A 26,495-nucleotide genomic window follows, 5' to 3' on the forward strand; every position below is an offset into this window, starting at 1 on the left:
ACAAAACAAAACAGATATAGCTTCAATGATTCTCTTAAAATAGAATTAAAATAGATTGATAACATTAGTTTTACAAAGCTAAAGAATTAGAAATATAGTATATCAAAAGACACAAAAATGCAAATACTAAAAGCATATAAAAAGCATAATGTTATCAGTTACGAAGATAAATGTAAATGAAAAGAATCTAAGCATTAGTCACAAACACAATTTAAACTATATTTTGCTTATGACATAAATGTCTAAAACAAATTTACAAAATTATTGAAAAGTAAGTAAAAGTAAGATCATACACACATATTTTTCTTTGGAAATATATACTCTCATTTCAACATATTTGTATTTTACATATATATATGTATATGTACATATATACACACACATATTATATGTATATATATTCCAAGCCTTTATTAACTCAAAATGCTGTAGAAGAGAAGTGCGCCACAGTGTGACTGGGACTGGGCTCTCTCTGTTCAGAATCTCATTGGGCTGCAATCAAGTTGTTGGCCAGGGCTGTAGTTTTCGTTTGGAGCTCCTCTTGCAAGCTCATTGGTTGTTGTTAGAATTCATTCTTTGCAGCTGTAGGACTAAGGTCCTCATTGCCCTGGTAGGTGGTGGCTGTGAACCACTCTCTTCTCCGAGAGGTCATCCTCAGTTCCTTGCCATGAGGCCTCCATAGGCAGTTTAAAACATGGATATCTGATTTCTTCCAGGTCAAATGGAACACATTTATTTGACTTCTTTTCCATTCCTTCTGCTTGGACCTCTAAACTCATATTTAAAAAGCTTATGTGATTAAACCAAGCCCACTTGGATAATCTCCCTATCTTAAGCTCAACTCTTTTGGGCCTTAGTTACATCTACAAAATCCCTTTTACCATGTAATGTAACATAATCATGGGGGTAATACCAGGGAGCATAGATCATGGAGGCCATTTTCTCAGCATAAATTATACATATATATAATATATTTATATATATATATATATTATATATATATATATATATATATATATAGCCATTCCTATCAAAAATCTCTATTCCTTGCCCAGTTTCAGAACACATCGATGGAAAAAGTAGACTTGTTGCCCAGAGTTTGAACTCTTCAACAACACGGCAAGCGTATATTGTAATGATTTCCCCAGTTCTTCCCCAAAGATACATATAATGTTTTTATTAATGTTGTTGTACAAAGGGGAAATGGGAATACCCAGACATTTTTGTGGACAATAGAACACAGGATCTGAGTTGACATGAGATCTAAAGAGTCATCAGGACTACCTGTCAGAGAGGAGGCATATGAGAGCCAGGTAATAAATTGAGTCTTGGCCTGTGTCTAGCTTCAGCATATCCAATAGGTCCATTTACCAATCCAGTGGTTGTTTCCCTAGTCCACGAATGTTTATCTGACATACTAGGAAAGTGGAATAACACAGACACTAAATTCTTGGCTTATAGGATAAAAGTGATATTTGGGAAGGAATAAGCATAAGTCTCTGAAAATGCCCCCTTGCCCCCAGCCAAGATAATAAATCAAAAACAATATCACTTGAGATGGGGGGATTGTGGTGATTGGTGCCAATCTCAAATATCTCAGAGGTGTGGGGCCAACCCCGTGGTGTAGTGGTTAGGCTCGATGAGCTCTGCTTCAGCAACCCAGTTTTGCGGGTTTGGATCCTGGGCACAGACCTACATGACTTGTCAGCCATGCTGTGGTGGTGACCCACATGCAAAATAGAGGAATATTGGCACAGATGTTAGCTCAGGGCAAATCTTCCTCAGCAAAAAAATAAAAAAAGAAAATCTCAGGGGTTCAAGGGTGATGTCTGAATCATATCTCTGCTTCATCCACAGTATGAGCCTGAAAAAAAAGATGGATATTTGGGAATGACTATAGTCTACCATATGACCATAAGCTAAACTAAGGAATAGCAGCTTTCAAGCTGAGGTTATACTCTTTCCGCTCACCCTACTGTCAATGGCTGAACACAGCCAAAGAACAAGGGCCCAGACATTTCTGGCCAATATGAAACTTCTCTACCAATAATCTGTGCTCCTCACCTCTGTGTTGGTTGGCCAAGACTTTGTCAGATCATCACTGTAGTGTGAGGCTTTTCATGCCCGATCTTGCTTCCTCCACTTGTTGTATCTCACAGGAGTTATCCTCAACAAATCTTTTGAACTACTAACTCTGATTCTTGAAAGACCCAACTGATGTAACAACCACTGCAATTAATTGAAACACTTGAAATATTTTTCAGTGAGGCCATAATGTCACACATGGACATTTCTCTTTGGTCTCCTTTGGAGGATACTAAAGTAATAAAGTTCTGGAGTAATAAAGTTTTGGAAATGATGAATGGGGCGGGGGAGAATCAGGCAATTTTTTCTTGACTTTCTGATGTAAAATCTACATTGGTGCTGCCAAATGGCTCATGAGGGGAAGTCAGTTCATTATAGATATATAGAAATAAAGCCCCATTTATAGAAATAGTCTAGGTACTAAGTGAAAAATAAGCGATAAATTAGGACATTACCATTTTTAAACATCTATTTAATTAAATGTATCTAAACTAATCATTAATAGCTGCTAACAGCACAAAAGGTACAGCCAGACTTTACAGGCCTCCTAATGAAAATACGCAACACCACCAGTGAGGGTTTCCTTCCACAAAATCAAACCTGTATCTAGTTAAACCTCTGACTGACTACTAATTTGTAAGATATATAGGGGTGATAAAAATAAGTTAAATGTCACCAGGAATGCAGTCAACAGTATCCATACTGTGGTACACTACAGAACAAATGAACCAATTTATTCAAGAAATAAACTGCTATGAGAGAGAGAGAACCTGTATGTTCAAAGAGAATTAAGATAACTATCAACCAATTTCAATATATGGACTTTATTTAGATTCTGATTCAAAATAAAAGTGCAAAACATATGAGACAATACAGGAAAAATGAACACTGACTGGATATGAAGGATATTATTGTTAAATATTTCTAGAGTGATAATGGCTATATGGTTATATACATTTATAGTTTTAAAAGTAGTGATTTTGTTAAAGATATATACTGAAAAATATGTGTATAAAATTATTTTATATCTATGGTTGCTTCAAAATAATCTGGACGTTTGATTAGAGGTACAAGAAAAATAAGATTGCTCAAGAGTTGCTCATTATTCAGTTTAGGTGAAAAGTACAAGAGGTTCATTATACCATTGTTTGTTCATTAGTTTATGTTTAAAACAATATCTCTTAACAGCTAAAAAACAGACATAGCTTGTTTGTTTGTAGAAATAATGAATACTTATGGATTGAACCAGTGGCTTTGGTCTTATTAACTAACTGAAAAGTAGTGACATTATAATAATATAAATATTGGTCCAGTGCACATAATAACCTCTTAGTACTTGACTCTTTTAGCCATCTGATATTTTTGTCAAATTGAGAACTTTAAGAAGCACCAATCTGCTGAAGCTTCAGAGAAAGGAGATGTAATTTTATGACATGTTCATTAACTAAAATGTCTAGTATCCCTGACTGTAAATTTCTATGACCTTGGCTTGATAAAAATCATCTTAAAACACATCTGCTCCCACACTTTACCTCTTCACCATCAAGAATCCTCTCTCCTCACTCTGCCTCCCTAGCCATCTTTTATTCTTTACCAAATGAGCTGAATGTTACTGGATAACAACTGCACTAATTAGAGTGTTATCTGTATATATGCACAATTTCCAATTCAGTGGTAAGCCAGGCTATCTTTTTATATTTCTCTAAAAACATAATCTATCATCACATCACTTCTTCACTACCACTCCATCCATTCTCACACAGTGGTCAGGGTGTTCAGATTGTAACATTTTCCCACTTAGAACATTTCAATGATTCTATTTTCATATAAAATCCAAAGTGTAAATTGGTATTATATGACCACTGACTGTCTCTCTACCACCATCTTATGCTTTTATTCACTCTTCTCCAGCCAAGATAGAATTCTTTAAACTCCAAGAACCTTAAAATGTTTATTTATTTATTTATTTTTCGCTCTTCTGACACCTTGTGACTGGATAACTCCTAATTATCTTGCAGTTGTTCTTCTTTTTTTTTTTTTTTTTGGTGAGGGAGACTGGCCCTGAGCTAACATCTGTTGCCAATCTTCCTCTTTTTTGGTTGAGGAAGATTGTCCCTGAGCTAAGATCTGTGCCAATCTTTCTTCATTTTGTATGTGGGATGCCACCACAGCATGGCTTAATGAGCAGTGTGTATGTACGTGCCTGGGATCCGAACCTGTGAACCCCAGGCCCCCGAAGCTGAACATGCGAACCTAACCACTGTGACACTGGGCCGGCCCCATACTCTTCATTTCTTAAACAAAAACATACAGGTTTCTTTCTGGTCTTATTTAGGATCCATAGCTTAGCACATTTACCCACCTAGGACAAAATAGAGAATAAGATTTCCAATTCCAGAATCAGAGTTCCTAGATTTGTATCCTGGCACCCCCCCCCCATTATTTTTTTTTTTTTTTATTTTTTTTTTTTGTGAGGAGATCAGCCCTGAGCTAACATCCGCCAATCCTCCTCTTTTTTTGCTGAGGAAGACGGCCCTGGGCTAACATCGGTGCCTATCTTCCTCCACTTTATATGGGACGCCGCCACAGCATGGCTTACCAAGCAGTACTTCGGTGCGCGCCCGGGATCCGAACCAGCGAACCCCGGGCCGCCGCAGCGGAGCGCGCGCACTTAACCGCTTGCGCCACCGGGCCGGCCCCCCCCCCATTATTATTTGTGTGATTATGCAAATTTCTCAATCTCCCTCTAAATCTCACCATCTATATATGTAAAATGGGGATAATAAAAGTATCTATTCTATAAAATGTTGTGAGAACAGAAAAAGACAACATATGCAGAGATTTTAAAACAATGACCAGCATCTTACTAAACAATAAACGTTAGTGAAGCAAAAACATTTTGATAAATTAATTAGCAAACAAAAATATTGTAAAAGTCTTAACTGATCTTGTCAATACTTTTTTCCAAAGAATCTAGTTGCACATTTCTTCTTGTTTTTGTTTATTTTTGTTTTAGACTTTAATTTTAGAGTAGTTTCAGGATCAGAGCAAAATCAAAAAGAATATAAAGAGTTCTTTCATATACCCCCTCCCTGCACACATGCATAGCCTCCCGCTTTGTCAATATCTCCAACCAAGGTGGTACATTTGATACAACTGACCAACCTACCTTGATACATAATAATCACTCGAAGTCCATAGTTTAGATCAGAGTTCACTCTTGGTTCTGTACATTCTATTCATTTGGACAAACGTATAATGACATTATCCACCATTATAGTATCATACATGGTAGTTTCACTGCCCTAAAAATCCTCTGTGCTCTGCCAATTCATCTGTACCTGGCCCCCCACCAACCCTTGGCAGCAACAGATATTTCTACTATCTCCATCATTTTGCCTTTTCCAGAATGTCATATAGTTAGAATCATACAGTTTGTAGCCTTTTCAGATTGGCTTCTTTCACACATTGCATTTAATGTTCCTCCATGTTCTTTCAAGGCTTGTAGCTCATTTCTTTTTAGCACTGAAAAATATTCCATTGTCTGGGTGTACCACAGTTTAATTTTTCATTCACCTACTACTATACATCTTGATTGGTTACGAGTTTTGGCAATTATGACTTAAGCTGCTATAAACATCCCAGTGCAGGTTTTTGTGTAGATACAAGTTTTCAGCCTCTTTGGATAAATACCAAAAAGTGCAATTACTGGATCCATTTTTTAAAAAAATATTTTATGCAACTCTCTCTTTAAGAGAGGGTCATAGGTATACAGAACTGAAGAAAGATACATGGTATAAAATAAAAAAAACTTTATAAGATATGATTCTACTAGTCCAACATGGATCTGCATTGAGCAAGACTGGCAATTGTAATGTTATGAGAAACGCTAATATCTGAATTCAAAAGTTGCCAACGTGTAGTTCCAAACACATGGCCGTGATGTCCCCAGGCATTTGTAGTCTCAAAGAAAAAAATATTGTAACCCAAATGAATTGTCAGTTTGAGAAGACTATGTGGGAAGATTTTTTTTGTTTTTTTTTTTTTGCTGAGGAAGATTCACCCTGCACTAACATCTGTGCCAATCTTCCTCTATTTTGTATGTGGGTTGCTGCCACAGCATGGCTGACAAGTGGTGTAGGTCCACACCCAGGAACCGAAACTGGGCCCCCAAAGCAGAGCATATCGAAATTAACCACTAGGCCACAGGGCCAGCCCCAGGAAGATTTTTTTGAGTTATGATTTTTCTGATGTTGCTTCCTTATTTTTGGTGTTACTGGTCTATTTCCACATTACCATGTCAGAAGACATAACACATATAATTAGTTTTGTTTAGTGTTACACAGCCAAATCCCACCAGCTTGACCTTCAAACCATAAAATTTAGTGAACTTATATCATTTTTGCTAGAGATGAAGATGTAGATTTGGAACGCTACGAGATACTAAATTCCCATTTACCATAATAAATACTCAGTATATTGCTTTAACAAGTATATATGATAGTCCCGGTATAGCACCTTTAATTGTTTGAACATGGAATTACACCACATAGAAAGCCCAGATGGCCCTTATTCATACGGTAAAATGTAAATGACTTAAAGTAGCAGCTTGGTCAACCTCTACAAAAAATTTTTTTTGAATCATCTTGGAAAAATTAATCATTTTTCCTCTGTGCCTACTTTAAAATTGAATCATATCCATCCTGAAGCAGATATTTTGTTACTCCTTGGCCATCCAACTAGAATATGAATTACTAAGAATCACAGATTTTTCATCAAAGTTTGAGGGTCTTGAAGGGAGCGTGGCACAGAGTGAGTGCTCAGTAAGATTTACTGAAATAATGAGTGAATATAGATGCTACTAATCTATTCATAATTTTTATAATTTAGAGGATTCAAAGAAATCACAATTCACTGCTCCCTTTTTTTTAATTTGCAGCTTATAACATTGCAATAATATTTTCATTTTAGATAAAACATTGTCAACCAAGTTTTAAATTCTTGTATAGTCACTTTTAGACATGATTATGTGGATTAAATTTAAGGCATAAAGATTAATTTTCTATAAGAAGATCAAAATCTGATAATGGAAATATATATAATTAAGAAATTAACAACAAAACATGTAGAAAATCTTCCAAATTTTTGGAAATTATGCAATATACCCTTCTAAAGATATGAATCACAGAGAAAATTAAAAGGAAAACGTTTTGAACTCAATATTCACAATGTATCAAATGTATTAAGTGTACCTAACGGAGTACTTAGAATAAAATTTCTAACTCCTAAAATGATTTTTAGAGCTCCAATCATCAGTTTGAAGTTTACAACAGCAGAATTAAGGCAGATAGATGAAAGGCGACATCTCTCAGCTAAGCCACCTCTTAAAGAAACCTTTGCCAAATACTGCTTCCACTAGTACTTGGGGATATGAAACTGCTTTTATTCTAGGTTGCAGTGTGACTGGCTAAACACTAAGGTCTTATCATTAAGGAGGAAGAGAATAATCAATGTTTGAGTAACCAACCAGTTGTCTGTGCCAAAATTTCAACTTCAGGGGAAAAAAATTATTGCATAATGAAGAAGATACAATGACAATATACATTGTGGATCATATGTGACTATTTTTTCATAGCCATTCATGCAAAGTGAATTTTTATTTAAATATAATTATAGTATAAATATTTTGGTTACGTTCAGGAATGTTAAAGACATGGAGAGATGGGGGAAGTGGGAAGGGTAGAGTAAGAGAGTCCAGTCCACACCTGAAATATTAAGTAACAGGAAAATCATGAAGAGTGGAACAGATATTGGTTGAGTAGAGAGGGGACTATTTTTTAAGATTGATAACACTATTTTATATGCAAATTATGTACATGGATGTAATTTTTTTGAATAATGTAAATTAAATTAAGGAATTGGTCAACTAGAAACTCTGGATAACATCAAGGATCTGAAAAAGATCATGTACTTTCTTTCCTCCAATACTTAAGGTTAAAATAAAAAAGTAATACAATGTCCCATCAATAACCAAAAAGAGGGAAAAAATAATAATCTTTATGTAATGCATTTGGAAACTAGAGGCCATGGGGAATATGTAAAGAAAATTTGTAACATTACAACTGATTCCACCCTTACAGATAGTGATTCCTATGGTATATGCACCTGGAAATTTACTGTGGAATGATGACATGTGACAAAATTTAGGGAAAGCATTTTTGCTTCTAGTCATAAATTTATGGCTGAAACCAGACTAATATTCTCTTAAAAAACAACTGGAAAACTGGAGAAAATATATGGAAAAGTCTATTTGTGGAAATTAGTCAAGAGCCCGTGTGGAACTATAATCCCTGAAAGAAGTAAATCAAATAAATTGAGCCCTGCAATTGCCCTGGCTTTCTCCCTGAGGTACCTTCTAAACTGCAGCTCACAGTGAGAACCAAAACAGAGCATGAGGGTCTTAGTTGAAGATTCAGAGTGTGGACAATGGAGAGGCTGAGGCAGCTCTACTTTCTGAGACAGAGTGACAAAGAGGAGTGAGATATGCCGAGAAAGATCTCCAGAAATCTGTTTAGGTGTACCTTTGAGTGGTAGCTATCCATGTGTATGGTGAAATTCAGTGAGACTGCTTACTACCAGGAATCTATAAATTAACCAATTCTTTGGTCTTATGCAAGGCTCAGAAACAATCAATTTTCAGCCAGTAAGATTGACAAGGCTTTGTTACACATCTAGAGCATCTTTTAGAGATCTAAGAAAGATTCTACTTTATTAATAGGGCTAAACTATCTCTAGAAAAACACTGTTCTCTATCTGTCCTAAGAAAGCTGAAAATCACACTTGAAACTATCAAGCTGATTCACAGGTAATGCAAATACCCAGCAAAACAAATTTCTTTCTCTTGAAAAAAAAAATACAGAATCAAAACTTCAAGAAGTTAATAACAATGTCAAGCAATAAACCAAAAATTACTAGATATGCAAATAAACAGGAAAATGTAACCCATAAACAGAAGAAAAATCAGCTAATATGAGCATACTTAAAAATGACAGAGAAGAGGGAATTAGCAGAAAAGGACTGCAAAATATGCACAAGTGTTTCAGGGAAAACATGAACATAATGAAGAAAGAATAAGCAGAAAATAAAATAGACAGAAGTATTAAATATTAAAAATATAATATCTGAATTGTAAAATTCTTTGGATGGGTTTTAAAAGCATATTTACTAGTCAGAAAAAGTATCAATGAAATTAAAAACATAGCAGTAGAAACCATCCAATCCAAGGAACAGACAGGCTGAACAAAAGCATATTACTATCTCAGATAAATGGTTGAAATAGAAATAGGCTCAAACAGAAATAGGGTTGAACAAAATTTCACTCATTCATTTAAAAATATCTCTGAAAACTAGGAATAGAAGAGAATTCCCTCATCTGAGAAAAGGCAACTACAAATAAACTGACAGGTAACTGACGTTCTAATAAATAAATTTAGAAAAGTCACAGGATACTAGGACAAATTTTAAAAAATAATTTTACTTATATATATAGCAATAAAGAAGTGGAAAATAAAATTTAAAAAACAATTTTATTTTTATCATGATCAAATAATGAACTATATGAAGATCAATTTAAAAAATACATGCAAGACTTCTACACTCTACAAAACATTGCTAAGAGAAATTAAAGAAAATCTAAGTAAATAGAGAGCTATATCATATGAATTGACTGGAAAACTCAATATTTTTAGGATGGCAATCATCCTCAAATTGTTATATAGGTTTAATTAAATCTCAATAAAATCAAAACATGTGAAGAAAATTATTGATAAACTTATTCTAAACTTTATATGGAAATGCAAAGGACCTAGAATTGCAAAAACAATTTTTAAAAAGAACAAAATTAAGGTATTTAAACCACCTCATTTCAAGGTTTAAAATAAAGTAACAGTAATCAAGACAACGTGTATTTGTGTTAGAAGAGATATACAGATAAATTAAACACAGTAAGGTGCAGAACAGACCCATACATTCACGGTCCATTGATTTTCTAAAAAGGTACCATGGTAATTCAACGTGGAAAGGATAGTCTTTTCAGCAAATGGTGCTGTAACAACTGGATATACATGTGGGAAATGAAGAACTTCATACCCTAATTCATGCAAAACGCATAAATAAATTTAAACAGTTGAGTCACAGAGCCAAATGTAAATGCCAAAACAATAAAACTTCCAGAAGAAACTGTGGGAGGAAGCTTCCAAAAGACTGATGAAGAAGCAAAACTGGGAGAAAATAAAACACAAAGAATAAAAGAACCATTACACACAAACACAATTTGTTCTCTTAATAAGGGCCTAAATTGCGTGAAAAAGGGAATACAAATAAGACATGATAAAACTGCAAATTTAGATAAAAATTGAAACTGTAATGTTAAGAAAATTAAAGCTTAAAATGCCCCTTTTGCATTACATTAGAAATATCTGAACAAAAGAGGCATGACTGAACATCAATTTATTAAAACAGGAAAAGTGTTAATAAATATCAGTGAGAACAGGAAAAAAAACATTAAAACAATTATAGAGAAGATATTAAATACAGAATTCAGGCAAAAACAAACAAAAAAATTTGGTATCTCTTGTGGAGAGAACCCAACAGAAAGTCAGAAAGAATATCCAAAAAATTGTCATCATCATCATCTTCACTAAATAAAGGAGAGGTCTTACCTGCAATTCAAAGGGAGAACTATTTCAAGAAATATAATTTTTAAAATCAACATTGAAGTATGTCTTATTTAACTTATTGAACATAAGGCTATAGAAAGTTCTCTATTATTTGGAAAGAAAGAATAAAGAAAAAAATTGACATGCAGGAGGAAAACCAGGATGACCTGAAATATTTTCACAATATCAATCAATGCTAGTGGACAACAGAGTAATGGCTAAAACATTCTAAGAAAAATTACATATGGTCCCCAAATTTTACATTTAATAACCAAGAGATCAAAGAATGAATGAAGAAGAGCACTTGAAAAGTTTAAATTATTTTTTCATATTTCACTGCACAGAGTTAATTGATACTGCCTAAAATTGAAACATTAAGTATAATTACACCCTTATTAACATATTTCCTTATTGTTTTCCCCCTTAAACTTCAGAGTATTTTCAGAAATGATATCACCTTTGGAAAGAAACACATATCTTAAATTCATGAGATCCCTTTCATGTTTCTTTTGCTTTGGATGAATTAAAAACAGTTTAAATATTCCATGTAAAATACGACCATATTTTATAAATTTATCTATCACTTGATATCTTTCTCTGTTGGTACAATTAAACCAGCTGTAATTCATCCATCTGTATAGGTGACCTATTTGTCTATATGCACAGAGAGATGCCTAGAATATTAGTCACTTAAGGTAAAAAACAGAATGCTGGGTCATTTTTCTCCTTTTTTTTGTTTGTAAGATTTTGAAGTGTTCGGCTTTTTCAATTGAGCATGTAATACTTTTATTTTTTGGCCACTTATTTTTAAGAATTATAAGAAAATACAGAGAAATGCAAAACAAATATGGTAACTGTATCTGTCATCCCAAATAAATACATATTATCTGTTTTACTTATGCCCTATAATTAATCTTTTCTGTCAATCTGCCTTCCTGCCATCCACACATCTCCTGTGAGTGCCTATCACTAGGAGAGTACAGGTGACTTAGGTTAAGACATAGATCCTGCCCTCAAGGATACTGACAGTTTATTACAATATTAAGCAGTAGACACCATAAGAGTGTTATGGATAAACTGCTTCCTGAGCTATCTATAGATTTCTTAGTATGATCTTGACACAATCTCCTAGCAGAATTTTTGTAATTCCTTTAAATTGACTGATAGTATGCCACGTTTGTCCTCTCCATGAGTTCCTAAATTTACAAATATACAGAAGACCACAAGCAAAATTCTAGTAAACATATATTATTAAATACATTTAATAGAGTTTTACTAGAACTCCTCTGTAGATTTATTTGTTTAAGCAGTCAATTCATTATTTATTAGTTTCACACACTATTTGTTCTGAGGTAGCTTATTTTCTCCAGATATTTGTCTAAAAAAGTCTTATTTTCCTGCAATTTTTCCAGAAACCCTGAGACAAGAAATATATATTTAATTAATTTTGAATTAATTAAAAATTACTATGTGTTTCTTTAATAGCAAATAGCATTTGTTGTGATTTTTCTTTCAATATTTCATTTAAAAAAGGACATTTTTAATTTTTTTTTGTTTATGCCTACAATTTTCTTTCCAAAATTATATATTCCCCCTTGCTTCTGCTATCATTTTTGTAAGCAAACTAACAGATGACAGAATAATTTGTCTGTGGTTGTGTTTTTCCTTAGAACTTACTCTGAGCTTCTTTTTATTTTTTTTGGGGGGGGGGGGTGAAGATCAGCCCTGAGCTAACATCCGTGCTACTCCAACTTTTTTTGCTGAGGAAGCGCGTCTCTGAGCTAACATCTATTGCCCATCCTCCTCCTTTTTCTCCCCAAAGCCCCAGTAGTTCTAGTTGCTGTATGTGGGACGCGGCCTCAGCATGGCGGGAGAAGCAGTGGGTCTGTGTGCACCGGGGATCCGAACCCAGGCCGTCAGTAGAGGAGCGTGCGCACTTAACTGCTAAGCCACGGGGCCGGCCCCTCTGAGCTTCTTTTTATTTATTTATTTATTTATTTATTTTTTTTTGTGAGGAAGATCAGCCCTGAGCTAACATCCATGCTAATCCTCCTCTTTTTGCTGAGGAAGGCTGGCCCTGAGCTAACATCTGTTGCCAATCCTCCTCCTTTTTTCTTTTCCCCCCCAAAGCCCCAGTAGATAGTTGTCATAGTTGCACATCCTTCTAGTTGCTGTATGTGGGACGCGGCCTCAGCATGGCCGGAGAAGAGGTGCGCCGGTGCACGCCCAGGATCCAAACCTGGGCTGCCCGCAGCGGAGCGCGCACGCTTAACCGCTAAGCCACGGGGCCGGCCCTCTGAGCTTCTTGAAGAAAGAAAAAATAACTCATAGATGTTTGGATGCCTAACTCAATCATGGATTTGTAATTTTGTTAAGTTAAATGATAAAATTGTCAAATGTTAAACATTTTAATTAATAATATTACTGGTCACCTCATCCTTTCCCATTATTCAATATATTGGAGACTTTTCATTTTATTTGTAACACATGCCCTTTAGTTTACAGAGGATACATATTGCATACAGTAGGCCCACAATATTTGTAATGTTTACTATATCCACAATAATTATAGCACCTCCACGACCTTTATTAGCACATGCTACTCTTTGAAAATTCCCATTTGCTTTGAACTTCAAGAATTCTACTCTATGGTAAATATCATACGTTTTTCATATATGAAAGAGATGCTAGCCTTTCTAAATCACTCAACTTATTGGAGCACACTTTTGGGTATGAAGTCCTTGTTTTTCTTTTTCATTGTTTACCCTTTAATATGGAGATAATCTAGCCCTCTTCAGGGGAATGACACTAAAGTATCTAAACCAAAAAATGTACATGAAGATGTGAAAGAAGTGAACAGGAAATCCACAAATCAAGAAATATAAAATTTTGTAAATAAAGGAAAATACATAATAGTGAATGAAATTAAAATATAATTTACTTGACAGTGATTATTTTAAAATGTTAATACTTATGTGGTCAAACAAATATTTGTGAATTGCTGATACAATACAAATCAATACAACTCTTGTGGAAAACACTTTGATAATATAACTCCAAAGTCTTAAATGTTCTTATACTTGCTGACCTAATAAACCTGTGATCTATGGAAAATAGCTTATTGTATAGGGATATAAATTGACCAATTATTTCATCAAAAAAAGAGAAATAGACTAAATTATTAGAAATTAGGGAAGACCAAAACGTTGAGGAATTTCTAACTGGGGATCTGTAAGCACAATTCCTCCCCAAAATGCTTAAACAGTGTTTTTAATAAAATTGCTTCTCTCTCTAGTGTTCTCTGTTAACTTCCCGGCAACTGACTGCATTTCAGTGTATGATTACTGAATAGACTTACACCAAATCCACTAGGTTAAGTAAATTTTAGCCGTTGATAATGAAATTTACAAAAAACAATTATAAATAAGTATTTTGAATTGTTTAAAATTATGTACACTCACCATTAATATGAAACACAAATGCCCCTAAAATATGTTTAATGATAATATACCACTAGGTTAATAGTGGTTGCGTTTTGAATGTGGAATTATAAGTGATTTTATTTTCCTTTTTTCACATTTTTTATTTCTAAGTGAATAAAAAATAATATAAAACAAAAAGTGGGCCAGTGGCACTTTTACCACTTTTACTTTATGTCTGACATAGAAGCACAGAAAAGCCACAGGTAACAGCTAGTGGTGGTTTCATCTGACTCTGCAGTGTAGCTTCCCAGTGGTGGCCTCCTTTTTGCTGGTGTCTCTTCTAAGAGAGGAGGGGGCCCTTCCTAATTTTTCTCTGTATAGAAAGGACTAGGTAACTGATGTGAGTATGCATCAGGAAGCTCTTTTATCAGCTTTGGAATTGTTGTTGCATTTTTGACGTTTCAACATTCATTCATGGTCCTAATAAATCTATTTTGACTTACATTATTTTTTGTTTGTTTTTTTTGTGAGAAGATTAGCCCTGTGCTAACATCTGCCAATCCTCCTCTTTTTTTTTTTTTTTTTTGCTGAGGAAGACTGGCCCTGGGCTAACATCTGTGCCCATCTTCCTCCACTTTATAGGGGATGCCGCCAGAGCATGGCTTGCCAAGCAGTGTGTTGGTGTGCACCCGGGATCCGAACCAGCGAACCCCGGGCCACTGCAGCGGAGTGCACGCACTTAGCCACCTGCACAACTGGGCCGGCCCCTCGACTTACATTATTTTATAACAATTATTTATTCACTTATTCATAGAAGAAGAAAGGGAAGCTTATTGCTATACTCCTCGAGAAAGTAGCACATATTCTGCAGTGCCCCTCAAATTACTTGAGAATCAACACCCTGAGATGAAACTGGCAGAGCAGTTGGTTTTCCTCCTAACGTGACGATGACGCCTTTAGCTGGTATTTCTCCTTTTTTGTTTGTTACTCATTCGTATTTAGCATTTCAACCTTAATCCAGCGCAGAATCACAATTCCTTTTTGTAAGAAATATTTTATTCAATATTTTATATTTTGTATTGCATTCACTTATTTTAACATCTAGAGAGATCATGTTAACATTAACAGGGTGAATGACTGATGACTGAGCAGGTGAAGTGCAGCTCCAGGTCAGTACAAATCCTTTGTAGTGATTTGAAGGACACCGCAGCAGACGACATTTGTCCTGAAGGTCAGCCCTCTCTGACAGACCTCCAGAATCCTCACAGGCGTTTTCTTCCCAAAATTATTCACTCCATGGACAATGTTAACAGAATTTTGCATGAAAATCTTGGTATACCAGTATCTGTAGGGGATGTGTGAAATTAAGGCTCTTAATAAAATTTCAGAAGAAGAATATTTGTCAGGTACAATTGTCAGAGCTGTGAAGTTTTCACTCTGGCTTGGTTCTCACTTCCTTTGAAAATCATTAGTTATAGAAGCCACTTCCCTGAAATGTTGTGCAAAGTAAAAAAAAAAAAAAAAAAGAGAGAGAGAGATTTTAATTGCAAGAAGTAAAAATAAAAGTCAAATATGAGTTTGTTTCCTCATTTTTTAATCTACAGTCATTTCTTCAGTTCTATCTGACCACCTGTCTCCCATAAAAATAAAACTGAGTTAAGAGCTTTCTCACAGAACCTCAGTAGTCCCCACTCCCTCATTCCCACATGTTCCAGTGTTAATTTCTCACTTGGACACGGGAACTGAGTGCTCTGGCCTTACCTAGTCATAAGAATAAGACTTGTCAGAGTGATCATTCAATTTCCTTCTTGTAGCATTGTAAATATAATGAACAGATGATTTGTGAGAGTTATTGTTGCATTCTTGATCCCAAGTGTCATTCAATGTTACACATTTTCTGGTGGCTCAATACTGGCCAAGAATCTGGAAAACACCTGAGACAATTATGCAAACAAAACAAAACAGAAACAAAAACAAAAAATGGGATATTGGTATTACAATACCCCAGACAGACACAATTTTTGTGTGAACTAAAGGAAAGACACTGGGAGAGATTTAGAGGGAGTCATTGCCACTTTATTTCTACATCGTTAGTCTGTCACGTCAAAATACACAATAAAAGATGAGCCTGGTTCCTCCTCTTAAAAGAGGCTCAGGAAAGGTCAAAAGGAAGTTGGAAAAAAAGGTGAGATCTTGCAAATGTGCGCAGTCTCAAGGGGTATTCACTAAAGATTGCAAGAGTTGGGAGTGGAAGTATTTGCAGAATTTAGTGTGTTCAGTAAATAACACTTGGTACATGAAGTGGAGCATCACCTAGATATAAATACAGCTGAAAGAAAAAACAATTATGGATCTCATGTTTAAACAGTTATCATTTTATCTGGTTTCCATAAGTAATTACTTTATTCATATTCCCACGCAAGTCTCTTATTAATTTGGATTATAATGAGTTAGAATTACTTGTTAGAAATTCTTCGATAAGTTTCGAATGGTGACATTGTGACAATCAGAGAATGATTGGATTCCTCTATTTCATCAGTACATTTTTAGTAATTCCTTAGACTTCAGATCCCTGAGTTCTCTTAGCAGAGATTTTCACTAGTTTTTCTTTACAGCTGAAGAAACTGGGGCACTGGGAATTTAATACACATTTGGGCAATAAATTTAAGAAGAGCAATAGTATCCAGTTTTCTTCTAGGTCAGGGTTCTTCTCATTCCATCATGACACTTGCAATTATACCACAGACATTTTCAACCTCATAGGGGAGTTTTTTCCTAGCCAGTTTGGGGAGTAAACTTAGAAGATATAAAAGCTATAAATCTGTTTTCGGAAATAAACCTACTGTAGTTCTTCCGTGTTATATGATATCCAGACCAATAGCATGTCTAGCCACGCCTTTCCGTTGGCTTTCAAATACAGCCTGGAATCATTAACACAGCATGATCTGGCCCTTGGCTTCACTATCATATCTTACTCTCCTTACCCATCAGAGACTCCACTCAAACTGGACTCTAGACACATTTAATTTTCACATTTCTTCAGTCAACTCTACACCTCCGTTCTTCCCCCACATCTAAATTTTAGTTATTTGTGAAGCATTGTCAGATATCCTAGTCAAAAGGATTGTTTCTGTCCTTCGAATTTCCATAAGAATTTAGTCTATAGAGGTATCTCTTATGGTATATCTCTTCTATTTTGCTTGGCATGATGAGTATCTGCATAATGTTATTTTCTCTGCTAGTGTGTATTAATACATAGTGAAAGGACTTGTGTCTTTGACTAGTAACCTTTAATATTATATAAATATTTAATAAAAAATTTGAATGAATGAGATACTCTAAAAGTAAAATATTCTGTAATATTATATAATGTGATCTCAAAGATTAAATTATTTTTTGATAGGAACACAGAAACAAGTTACAGATCAAAGAATTACTCCTTACAGCTGATCTAAAATTACTGTTTTTCTTAAGAATCTATCTCAATAAAACTGCCAATATTACAAAATATAAGAATAAAATTATTTGAGACAAATATTTATATGTATATATGTTACATCTAAATAATTGTTCCTTCCTTCCTTCCTTCCTTCCTTTCTTTCCTTTTTTCTTTCTTTCTTTCCTTCTTTCAAGGCAGATTAGCCTTGAGCTCATGTCTGATGCCAATCCTCCTCTTTTTGCTGAGAAAGATTGGCCCTGGGCTAACATCCATGCCCATCTTCTTCTACTTTGTATGGGACGCCTGTCACAGCATGGTTTGATGAGTGGTGCATAGGTCCGCACCCGGGATCCCAACCTGCAAACCCTGGGCTGCCAAAGCAGAGTGTGCAAATTTAACCCCTATGCCACCAGGCTGGCCCCTAAATAATTCTTTACTAAAATTCTCTATTAAAAATATCTTATTTATAAAATATATTTTACAAGATAACATGAGAGCAAAATCATTAGAAGACCATGTTGTAAAGTGTAGAAAGCACTGAATTGAGAGTTAGAAGACCTGCCTCAAGCCTGTGCTGTTTACCACGTTACCTTGTATAATTGCTTATGCCTTTAAATTTCAATTTCTTTATAAATATAAAGCAGAGAGTCTTAAATATCTTACAAATCTGTTTAATGATATTCCTGAAAACACTGAGAAAATTATAAAGTAAAATTCACGTATTAGTCCATTCAACAAATGAATACCAATACTAGTTTTACATAAGTGAATAAAGATATCTTCAAAAAATTGAGGGACCTGTAAATAAATAATTATACTACATTGTGAAAATAAGCTGCATTAGGTGTGTATAAAACACACATATTAGGATTGCCTTCCTATCTCTTACAAACGTTTATGGAGGAAGTTTTATTACTGTTTTATGGTTTTTATTCCCAAATATTGTATCTTCATATTTTCTGAAAAATCTAAAATGTCAACATCCTAGATAGTTACTCTGGTGCTAATGAATTCAGAAGAAAAATGATGAAATATTTTATTAACCTTACAATTATAATTAAGTATTAATAATAATCTAATGCCCTACCACTGAGAATGGTAGAAAATTTGGGAAAAAGGTGGGTCCATAGATCCCATATCTAGAAAATTCATCCATTTATTTAAAAGACTGTTTTTATTTTTTCCTGCTCACTCTTGAACAATAACTTAGCTAAGTATATCATCCTGTATTGATACTTATTTTCACTCATGCTTGGAAAATATTCTAATATCATTCAGTCTCTAATTTGGCTTTGAAGATGGTTTGTAGGCTGGGGATTCTAGTTTTTCACTTTTGAGATTGACTAAATGCTTTTGATATCCTAAAAGTTAACTGATATTTCTAGGTGTGAATTTATTTTTATTTTGTTCTTCCGAACTTGTCACCCCTTTTAGATCCAAGGACAGTCTTTCCTCTTAACCACTTTTATCTTTTCCACCTCTTTATTTTCCTAGACTTCCTTACAGAATAGTTTCTAATATCTACCTTGCAACGTATGTACTCTTCATCTGGAGCTAATCTATCTTTTCATGGTTTTATTGTTAAATGTTTTAAATAATATATCTAGAATTTCTGCCCTACTAATTTCCCAATCTTCTTGTTCTTTTTAAGGATGTGTTTGTTCTTTTCTTATAAATGATTTTATTTTTGTCTATTATTTATATACTTATTATAAATATAAATCATTTTATATTCTACTGATATATAAGTTAATTTAATGGGTTTCTAATCCTACTTTTATTGTATCTGCTGACTCTCAGGGATGGTATATACTGATTCTTTCCATGTTTTAAAATGCTTTGTTATAAGCTCATCTTTGATTGGGATTATTTTCCTTTATTTTTCCCGTTGAGAATATCCTGTGCTTGGGCGGTAAAAATATCTCTTCATAATGCTTTCATATTTGATTCATTCAGAAGCCCAGCTCAGATCAAATAATATGATAATTTTATGGCTTGAGGTTCAAGAACAATGCAGAGGATCTGAACTTGGAATGAAAAACTGTGTTTTTTAAAACTAGTTTGGAAGTTATCAATAGTGCAGATTATGCAACTGTGGAATATGAGTGACAGCATCAGTGATAGAATGAAATAAAGATGGCACTGAATACTCAGTACACTGCATATTTAAATTAGACACAGAGCCCTCATTAATAAGATGTGTATATGTGCATGTGAGGGGTTTTATTCTGTGTGTAAGTGCATGTATGTGATTGGATTTTCAAAATTTAAGTGGCCAGAGGGACTTGATATTCTATAATAGTCTGTGTATGACAAATTAGGACCTTGAACTTTTTACACTTTATAAAAATGGAAACCTGGGGACATCTATAAACCTATAATGCATATAGAAGTACATGGAAAAGTGATATGAAAACATTAGTTACCTAACAGGATTGCATTTTTTTAACATGGGCAAAGCATGAATATAACTATTTTTTAAATCATAAGGATTAAGGAAAAAATATACAGGGGAAAAAGTTAGGCTATGACTATAATTTTCCAGGCAAAAGATTCACTTAGCTAGTGATAATGGGGATAAATATTCAGTTTTATAATCAGAAGATGTCACAGAGGTAGAACTAAGAGGATAACACGAAATTTGGATATGAGATTAAAGGAAAAAAAGAGTTTAAAATACTAACTTTTTGTTTGTTTGTTTGCCACCTTATAACAAGACCAGATATAAAAGACATTTTGGGGGAGGAAATTAGAGCTCAGTTGGGACTTTATAAGTTTAAAGTTCCTCCAAGAACTTATATATACATGGGGGACTATAACTTGCTAGAAATGTATATGAGGGAATCTTTACCATACAGGCAGATGTTAAATTTCTACAAATGGATTATATTTTCAGGATAGCATGTGAGCAGGAAATGGAAAGTAGGAAAGGGAAAGATGGAGGCTTGGCAACCACATGCATATTTGCACAATTTGAAGAGTAGTCAACCAAGAAGAAACTGTCAAAAATAGAAGAGCTGGGAAAGAGTTATATACTATAAAACAAGACAAAAGAGTTTTAAGATATAGGGGTCTAGTTGAAGATGATGAATCACTTAGATCAAGTAGGAAAAAGAAAGATTTAACATAAGCCATTTGATTTGACAGATAAAAAGATGTTGCTGATATTAACAAGAAGAGTTTCTGCTTGGGTAGAGGGACTGGTGCTTACTCAAGTGGTTTGAAGCATTGGAAGCTCCAGAATTTCTCCATATGAGAGCTTTTATTGCTGCAACCCATCTCAAGCAATTGGCAGGCTTGGGACTGCATTTATATAGCACTTTGCATAAGATTGGGAAAACATCAATGTCCTTATCAAATGATAGTGTGGGAGGTGTGTACTGCAAAGATATTATTGAGAGAGTGGTAAAGTAACCCCTCTCAATTGCCAGTTGTGGAAATGGAGGCAGTATGTAATGCCAGAAGTTATGGTTCAGGTAAAAGGAAGGGTTAATGAGGACAAATGTTAGGAAGGAACAAAGTGAAACTTACTTGCAGGCTAAAGAGAAGAAGGCAGAACATCAAACCGTGATGGTTTAAGACCTACAATGAACCAGCTTACATTAACTCCACAAAATGTGCAAACCAGCTACAGGTAGCCATTTTAGAGAATTATTCAACATAATAAAAGATCATCCAAAATAAATCCACCAGATACATCTAAAATAAATACTCTTCTCAATACATGTTATACACACGTGCATGTGCAAACACACACACACACACACACTTTTTTGAGGTAGTGGTAGAAGGACTTCGTTCTGAAACTTCTAGGTGAATGTCAGTGGTGGTCCATGGATCACCTGAAATGGTTACCTCAATCTCCTTGGCACCTGACTCAGCTGACATAAGGTCTCCTCAAAGTGAGGTGCAGACCCTCTGGACAGGGACCCAACCTCGTATTGTGAAGAGAGTGGAGGCACAGCATGCACCTCACATCAAGAGCTGTGCCATTGATCTGTGAAAACTCCAGGCTTTTTTATACTTAATGAACTTTAATATTTTGGTGGTGGATATAATTAGTGTACCTGCTGCCTCAGCTACTCTCACCAATGACTGTAGGTTTTACGTATATGTGAATCAGGCAAAAAAAACGTGCTGATCAGCTTAAGATGAGGTATCCTTCATTGGACTCGGGCAGCTCCTGGCTGCATACTGAGGCATAATTCATACACACCACACCACCACCACATAATCCATCCACACAAACACCACAAACAGACACTTATACACCAAATAGAAAAAAATTAATGTTGAAATTTAAGGAAAGAGAGGAGATAATTAAGGGAAAAAATTTCTAGAAGCATGGAGTAGGAAATGAGATCTAATGTATAAATTGAGAACTTCATTTTAGAGAAGAGTGAAAAGATGAACGTAGCCTTTTTTCTAAGAGTCGAAAATGGAATAAGTGTTATAAGAGTTAAGTCAAGATGAGATTGTGTGAATCCAAGCGATGTCATATATAATAGTTTGCACTTCTCTGAAGAGGCAGACATAATATCCTCAACTAAGAGGGAGGTGTAAGATGGGTGAGAGCAGTGGATAGTGAAAAGAGTAGAAAGACTTTTGGCACAAAGAATGTGAGAAGCATTCGAAAAGCAGCAAGTAAATAACGTTCCTATGAGGTAAGAGGCTATGAATTTGTACTGGTGCCAATAGGCACGCTAATGAGATTTTCTTTAACAAAACTTAGTAATATAAGGTTAAGAATTAAACTGAATAGTCATAAGAGGCTAAAGATCAAGATCTTTACCGGCAGCTGGAATTATTTTAAGTGCACCAAACACCAATTTCTTCTGATAAACTGTGCCCAGGGTTAATGCAATTTTCAGCTGTTTCATGAAACATTGATTGTTTTTCTAATGTACAGTGGTGTTTTTGTATAGTTCTCTGAACCATTACCTTCTCTATACACAGCAGAAAGAATAATCAGAGACTGACTTTATGTCTAATTACATCAATTTTAAAATTTTAAACATATAAATTCATCCAATTGATACATACTTTTTAAAGAGCTTTAATTCTAAATCTGCATTCTAAAATTTGTACACTATTCAGAAATACTTTAGATTAATTCTGAAACTTCATACGACTTAATAATATATTTTGAAATAGAATGAGTAGAAGAGCATCAGATTATAACATTCTGTCACTATCGTTTTTATACAAAGACTTCACTGAGGAAGAAAAATGGACCTCTCATATGTTATAGAAAACAGTAGTGTGGTTCCTATTTCCACACTGCCTTTCAAGAATGTGCCAGAAAAATGTTTTAGAGCAAAAATGCCTTATAAGTTAATATGGAGAAGTAAAATATTAATATATGCTTTAAACAGACTTGGTATACACAAGAGAAAATCAGAAAAAAACATTCTCTAGGAAATTAAGAGGAAAACATTTAATTTTCAAAGAAATTTAAAATGCATCCCTGTTTATTTTCACCTAGTTTGTAATTCCCTAAAACTAGACACATTTTATGCTCAACACAACTCAACTCGACTTCAAGGTACACAGGAACCTTGAAATTGGTTGATGTAACCGATACAGGTCCTATCAGTTACATCAACTGGATGATTCACAGATGAATAACAGAGTCTGCTCATAAGTAAATTACCGTCATGTGCCGCATAAGGACGTTTCAGTCAAAGACGGACCACATATACGAGGGTGGTCCCATAAGATTAGTACCATAGAGCCTAGGTGTGTAGTAGGCTATACCATGTAGGCTTGTGTAAGTACACTCTATGATGTTCTCACAATGATGAAATTGCCTAAGGATGCATTTCTCAGATTGTATCCCATCGTTAAGCAATGCATGACTGTATAATAAAAAACCAAATTAATGCTGAATAAAATATTAGTAAGCTGTATTCTTCAAAGAATGAAACAAAATTTAGTTCCTAGTCCATTTGGAGTTTAGCCTAGGAATGCAAGGCAAGTGCAATATTATGAAATTTGAAAATAGCTTATCATATGTCAAAAAATTTTTAAACTAATTCCCATTGTTTTGTCTTAAAACAACAATTTATTATTTATCACAATTCCTTGGGTTGGTTGGATCTCAGGTGGATGGTTTTGATGGTCTCTTTTGAAGACTGTGGCTGCAGTCAGGTGGCAGCTGAGGCTGAATGTTCCTTATTTTTATTTTTAAGAAATTTTAGCAAGCTAGGAATAGAGAAAAATGCCCTAAAATAATAAATAAATAAATAAAATATTTCTTTAAGAAACTTCAGAGCCAGCCCTGATGGCCTAGTGGTTAAAGTTCGGCACTCTCACCACTTTAGTGGCCAGATTCATTCCCGGGGCATGGAACCATGCCACCTGTCTCTCAGTAGTCATGCTGTGGTGGTGGCTCACATAGAACTAGAAGGACTTACAACTAGGATATACAACCATGCACTGGGGTTTTGGGGAGGAAAAAAAAAAAGAGGAGGATTGGTAACAGGTGTTAGCTCAGGGTGACTCTTTCCCTGCAAAAAAAAACAGAAAAAAAGAAAAAGAAAAGCAACTTCAGTAAACATCATGTTAAATGATCAACTGTTAGATATACTTCAAAATTTTACTATAAAGTTTAGGTAATGAAGTGCAGCAAGCAAATAAATAATAAATGTAAATATCAGAGAGGAACATACAGACTTATTTTAGAGGAAATGAATATTTATCTCAAAAATTTAAGAGAACGAACTGATAAAAAGAGTAAACTATTTAGAAATAAGAAAAATTGCCATTAGCAAGAGTAGCAATGTAGAAATATATTCAACTTACACACATACACAGATATCCTATACTCCAGAAGAACTAATTACAAAATGACACATAAAATGAAGTACCCACTTCATGACAACAGATTATGAAATGTCTAGAAATAATCCTGGCAGAAAAAGGTACAAACATTATTTCAAAATGATAAAAATTCACACAATTTGTTTTCTGTTCTTCTGTTGATGGACATCTCAGGTAGTATCCAAATGAAAAACTTGCAAAAACACCCCTATACTAGTCTTTTTGTAGACATATGTTTTTATTTCTAGGCAACTACCAAGTAACATTGCTGGATCAAAAGTGGGTATATATTTTAACTTTGTAAGAAACTGTCAAATGGTTTTACAAAGTGGTTTTAGTATTTTACATTCCCACCATAATGTATGACAGTTCCACTTGCTTTACTTTATTTCAACATTTAGTATTAATAATCTTTTTAATATTAGTCCTTGTAGTGGATGTGCCATGGAATCTCATTTTTGGTTTTAATTTGCATTTTCCTGTTGGCTAGTGATTTTGAACATCTTTTCCTGCTTTAATTGCCATTCATATATCTTTTTCATAAAGTTTCTGTCCAAGATTTTGCCCATTTTTGTTGAACTGTTATTTTATTATTGTTTTGAAGGAGTAATTTATATATTCTGCATATTACATCTTATTTGGATATACATATTGTGAATATTTCTCAGTCTGTGGCTTTTTTTATTTTCATAACACTATCTTGATGAGAAGTTTTAATTTTGAAGAAATACACGCTCTTTTTTAGGAGTATATATTTGAAAAACTGTCCATCAATATGGCAATGTGCAGATAAGCTGTTATATCCATAATACAGAAAATTATGCAACAATTTAAAGTGATTGGGTAGCTTTGAAGCATTGACATGGAAAAGTTTTTAAGACATAGGATAAGTAAAAAATAATCAAGTTGATGGACAATATATAATTGAGTATTCATGTGAAAATCTACATATCTGTATGTATACACACACATATTTCCATAAATGTAAATGCATAGGAAGTGTACTCCCAGTACACATTCAGTTGTTAACAATGGTTATTTCTGGGAAAAGGAATAAGATGTGGGTGATAATCTAGAACCTCATTACTTGGATGTTTCTATTGTTACCTGAAAACTTTTAGAGAATATTTTATATAGTGTATTTTTAATAGTGATGTATGAAAATTATTGAAATTATTATAAAATAACAAGTAAAATCCAGAAATATATAAGTATATGATGATGAGTTCAAATATTTGTCATTTAAATGGATTTAATCAATAGTTTTAGATTAGAAATCTCCAGAAGAAACGTTAAGCATATGCAAGTAGAAATATGCAAGGCATTTTGAGAAACAGTAAATTCTTTGGTTGAATAAACAGGCAACGAAAGTTGGAAGATTGTTTGGAGTCACATGTTTCTAATATGAGAAATGTTTTAACATTTAATATAGTTTAAGTATTGGGTAATCCCATGATTTAAAGGAAACCACACATCAATCTGAGCTATGCACCATGCAGATGAACCAACATTAGAATGCCTAGTGGGTTGGAGTAAACAAAAAGTGAAGCAGTAGGGAAACAATTTCAGCATTTATAGTCTAAATTTTATGAACTGTGCGGAAAATAACTACATTAGATCTTGTAAGTGAAGCTGGGGTATGTAAAAGTTCATGGAGATTTCAGGAAATGCTAAACACCTTGTTTACCATTCAAGTTTTTCCAAAGAGCTAGTTTAAAGTCAGTTCAAAGAGGACAGGCATTAACTCAGAGAAAACATTCCACTGATGGTTAGCACAGCAGTCATTTTTACTGCAAACTTGTGGAACTTATTCTCATTTTTGTGATTGTGGAAATCACGTGTAATGACTCTCATTCAAATTTAGCATAAAACACTAGTTTCAAACTACTATTTTCTATACATCTCTGTCACTTTACTTTTTATTTTGAAAGCTAGGTAGACATAAATTGAATTTGGCAGCTGGTAAGGAAATGTTTGCAAATCATAAGCAGAAGCCTAATCGAAATGTAA

The sequence above is a fragment of the Diceros bicornis genome, chromosome 6 (genome assembly GCF_020826845.1).
Source record: "Diceros bicornis minor isolate mBicDic1 chromosome 6, mDicBic1.mat.cur, whole genome shotgun sequence".
NCBI classification, from domain to species: Eukaryota; Metazoa; Chordata; class Mammalia; order Perissodactyla; family Rhinocerotidae; genus Diceros; species Diceros bicornis.